The following is a 4,939-nucleotide window of genomic DNA, read 5'->3' as shown; positions in this document are numbered from 1 at the left end:
ACCCTTCTGGGCTCCGCAGGAGAACAGTGAGTTCCCACATAGTAGCCATTCCCCAGAGCCACCTGCAGGGACCCAGCACCGCTCCAGTTGGATGCGCAGCCTGGCCCTGGTTTGTCTGGGAACCAGAGAACTGCAGTTGGAGGAGGGGAGGCCACTCTCCAGTGTGCAACACCAAGCCAGGTACACCCTCCCCCTGCCAAATACAGAAAGCGAATGGTCCCAAATGTACATTCTTACTTTTCAACAAATTTTTTTTTTTTCGCTTTAGCCTGGGGTACCAAAACAAAGACTGCCTATAAATTAGGTTTAATGATGATTTAGCTGCATGGACTTTATAACCTATCAGAGCAGGAAAGACAGAATCCCATGCTGTTAACAGCCACTCATTCCACAAATATTTACTGAGTACCAGACAGGAGAGGTGTTTGCGTTAACTCACCGGGGAGAGCAACAGATGAATAATGCTCTGTGCTGCTCATTCACTCCATCAGCTCCTACCCACCCATCCCCACTTGCCTTCCTACTTCCTCTCCAGCGCAGATTAAAGTGTTTTTGCTCAATCTGCAGAATATTTGCAAGGTAAAGGATGGGGAAACAAATGCTGTGTGTGCAAAATCAGGCCAGAATTCTGAGTTCTTGGGAGATAAAGTTGCAATAGTTGGGGGACTGTGAATTCCTCCAGTGGAGCAAGTGGGAGCTTTGAAAAGAAATTAATCTTCTAGTGGCAAGGTGTATTTGATATGAGACTGTATTGGGAAGCCAGCTGCTATGACAATGAGAAGCCGCATCTGAGGGTTCAAGGTCGCCTCCTGCAAGGCCCTGACCTCCACAGAGCCAGCAAGCGTCCCCTTGCTGGTGCCACACAGAGCACAGGACTTCTGAGGATGTCCCGTGTGCATACTTCCTCACTGCCCACCTCTCCTGCCACACTCCTCCTGGAGCAAGGCACACCACCTGTCTTGTCACTGAGCCTGGGGGTGAGGGGACACAAGGGGCCCCAAGCTTGGCCTGGCACCCGGTGCTCTCCTGGCCTGTGTTCCTTGCACACTTTCCTACTCCCAATTCTCCTCTCTTTCCTCATCTATTTTTTGTGTTTTTTCCCAAATCGTTTTCTTGCTTTCAGCTCCACTGGAGAGCAAGTGCTCGTGGAGGGAGCTTTGATCTGCCTCCGGTCTCTGGGAAGGGCTGTCTCTCGTACAGATCAAATATGTAGCTTGAATCCATTGCCATATAAGTCTTATTCTTTTAACTAAAGACTCTGTAGGAGGGGGTGCTGTGCCAGGCCCCAAGAGCTGGCAGGGCTGGGTCAGGAGAGCAGAAGGCTCCTTTCTTAGGGGGCGTGGTCTTTATCTTTTCCCCCTTTGTCGCCTACCATGGCCACTCCTGCCAGTTTTGAAATCTGAGTTCTCCTTGAATCTACATGGTGAACTGACTTAGAAGGCAGAGGCCCTCTTCCCCACAGCTCCCCACCACCGTTCGGCTGCAGAGCGGGGCACAAGGCGGCCTGGTGACCTGGCTGGGTGCCTGTCAGACACTGAGTGGCTTCCTCCACCTGCTCCTGCGTGTGAACTTGAGCAAGTGGAAACGTCCTGGGCTTCTGCATCCTTAGCGTGTCAGGGGCAAAGCGGTTTGTGACTGCTGCTCCCTCATGGGGGGCCATTCAAGGACAAATGGAACAGAGGCGACACAGGAAACACGGGTCCAAGCTGTGCCCCCTGAGGTGCCCAGGTTAGAGGGCTCCCCTTTCCTAGCAGAAGGCCGCATAGTTTGCCCTGTAAGCCGTTAGGTCCCTGCGGTTGGTTGGGGCATGAGGTACAGGGAGGAGGGGGAGACTGGAGGTGACACACAGCAGAACAAATCGGGTTGTGGGGGCGAAGCCTGTGGGTGGCACTCGGTAGACATGGGCAAGGCTCATGTCCGTACATCCCTTTCCAACCCCCCGTCCAGCCAGCTGCAGTGCTGAGAGCAGGGGTGGCTGGGCAGGGGGCAGACCCACTTGGGAAGCTGAAGGCAGAGGGGAGGGGGGCAGGGCAGTGAGCGGTGTAACCAGCCAGCTGTCCCTGGGGCCTGCATCCTGCGTCCCCTGAAAGACAAGGAGGTCCTGGCTTGAGATTTGGCCTTACACACCCTCTGCTGAATGCCTGAGAATCCAGGGAGAAGGAGCTGGAGACCCAAGGGCAACTGCCTCCTTCCACCAGTGTGGAAGGGAGCCCTAGAGCAGGAAAGGGACGCGCTCCAGGTCTCAGAGCTTGCAAGTTGCAGAGCCACGAACTGAACTATTTGCTGCTTGTTTTAGACATTTCTGATCATCCCCCAGAAGTATCTTCCCCAAACTTAACCAACACCTTGTTCAGGTAGGTTGGCTGTAGGTGTGACTGCTGATGGCTGTGGCCTTGAGCCTTCGGCATCACGCCTATTAGATGGTAACTGCAGCAGAGGCAAGAGGAGGCACCTACTAGCTCCCTGCGCAACCTTGGCCAGATCTTTTCCCTGCTGTGGGCCTGGTTTCCTCATCTGGGGTAACTATACCTGCCCTTTTGTGCCTCATGGGGCCAGAGGTTAAAATGAGAACATTCCTTTCAGACCTCTACAATTTAATTACAGACAGTTCTTGACCCAGCCCAATGGGAGAGATTCTTAAGTGTGCCTGTAACATTTAGGAGGTCTGGGCTTTGCTAAGCCAATCATTTTTCTGGGGTCCCAGGAAGGGCCTGAAGACCAGAGGGAGGGGCAGGGCTGTGTATGTCTGGGTCACACAGTGGTCAGGCCTGGGGTGCCCACCTCTGACTGAGAAGTGCTGCAGTTTTGTGGATCCTAGAGGTAAAAAGAGTTTGTTGAGAGACTTTTGTTTTTAATGTTCCAGGTTCCCCATATGTATTATTTCATTTAAGCAGAAATATCTCACCAACGACTACTACTGTTTTCATCTTACATGTGAGGAAACCGAAGTGTTGGAAAAGCAAGTGCCAAGTCGCACAGCCAGTAAGTGGCTCAAACCAGGGTGTGGTGGGCTCCAGAGCCCATGCCACAGATTCCCTCTCAGGGCAGGTGGTGGGCCCTCTCTTCCCAGGCTGAAGGAAGGGCTGCGTGGGCTGGGCCTGGGGGAGGGCTGGGTGCTGTCACAGGCTTTGCCAGGGGCTCCTGGACAAGGCGGTGCCCAAGCCCTCTTCTTTAGGATGCCTTTCCGACACTCAGGATGGTGCAGGGTTGAAACAGGGCTCCTCTGCTGCAGTGGCTATGCACTCCGAAGCCGGGTTTGTGCAGGACAACCAGCAGTTATTTCCCACATAGAACACTTCTATGGACTTGCAAATGCTGGGGTCTAAAGTTGGCTTGTTGGGTTAGACCTGAGTAAGCTCTGTCGGTCAGTCCCAGAGAAACTGACCCCTCCACCCTGACCGTGCCCCGAAGCAAAGCCTGGGTGCAGAGCAGTTTCACCAGCGCAGCTCTAGTCTCAGCTGGGCTGGGACGGGGTCAGCAAGGAGGATAGTTAGTCCCAGGCTCTCAGGCCAAGTGTGCAGCATGGAGGTCAGTACAGCGTGCACGTCCACACTTGATAAGCCTCCATGAGATATAGGAGTCTCTGCCTCCAAGAAGGTGTGGTCTCTGCCTCCAAGAAGGTGTGGACCCAGTCCCTGAGCACAGCCAGCTCACCACCCATGGATGCCTTGAGCCATTGGCAGATGGCAGAAGGGAGGGCCCTTCTGGAGATGTAGAGACAAGCTCCGTTCTGCTCTTTAAGTCTTTCCAGGCTGTGAAGACGCCCTTCCTGCCCTCCCCATGCTGTGACATCGCTTCTCCCTGGAACTCAGTTACTTTATCAGAAATCGGAGTGATACCCGCCCTCCTCCTTCACAGCACCTAGAGATATTTGATGGGAAAGTGCTTTCAAAAGTATATGCAAAAGCAGCACAAGTCTTATTGAAATAAAGGCATTTTTGATCATGATTTCACCTCTGGGAAAATCCCAAGTCCTTTGAGGCCACCCATTGCTCAACAGAGGCAGAGGCAGGGGCGGTGCTTCCTCTGAGCCGCCCCACCCAGACCCGAGCCGGCCCCAGAGTGTATTTCAGGGAAGTTTCATCTAGAAACCCAGGAGCCCAAAAATGAGTTGGGTCTCTCTTACCTGCGTGGCTGCGGGCATGTTAATTGATTTTGCTGGTGTCAGTCTCAGCATCTGTAAAATGGGCACAGTAGTGGCATTTGCCTCTTAGGTTACTAAGACATGTAGAGCACTTGGTAGAGAGCCTGCTCAATGTTTTCATCTTGCAGTGTGCTGGGCATAGAGAGATGAAGAGGACATGACCCAGCCCTTAGGATACTGGTGGGGTATGGAGTAGGTGGGCACCCGAGGCATGGTATAAGCCAGTGTGGCAAACCTAGTGACAGTGTCCACCTGCCCCTGGGATTGGGACCATCTCCGGTGCCTCCCCTGGGGCTACAGGTAAGGCAGGACACAGGTGAACACCATCCTCCCAGGCTCTCCATGGAGCAGACAGGCCTAGGCCCCAAGGGTCAGAGGAACGCTGTTCTTTAGGGGAAAATCCCTTCCTTAAAAAAAAAAAAGTAAATTGCCCAACATTTTCAGCTGCAGGGATGGTTTTGGAGAGGACAGCTTGTGCACGGGACACGAGGTAGTCAAACTGCCCTAACACAGGTTGCATGTGACGTGGAAAAGCCTTTATGTGGGGTGTTGTAGAGTCCCCGGGGCCCTGCTTCCCCAGCTCCTCCCATCAGGAAGGAAAGCTGGGCTTGCACAAGAGCCATTAGCTATGTGACAACCTGCCAGCTGCCTTGAGGCAGCTGGGGTGGGGGCCTCTGCTAGAGAAGGCAGAGGTATTTCAGTGCTGGGGAGTCAGTGAGCAGAGGGGGTGAAAGGACAAAGGACGGGGGAACTCTGCAGATGGCAGGACAGGTGCCCAGAGCCGGGCCCAGGTTG

The sequence above is a fragment of the Manis pentadactyla genome, chromosome 9 (assembly GCF_030020395.1).
Source record: "Manis pentadactyla isolate mManPen7 chromosome 9, mManPen7.hap1, whole genome shotgun sequence".
Classification (NCBI taxonomy): Eukaryota; Metazoa; Chordata; class Mammalia; order Pholidota; family Manidae; genus Manis; species Manis pentadactyla.
The sequence above is the reverse complement of the archived record's forward strand: the minus strand, read 5'-3'. Positions refer to the sequence as shown.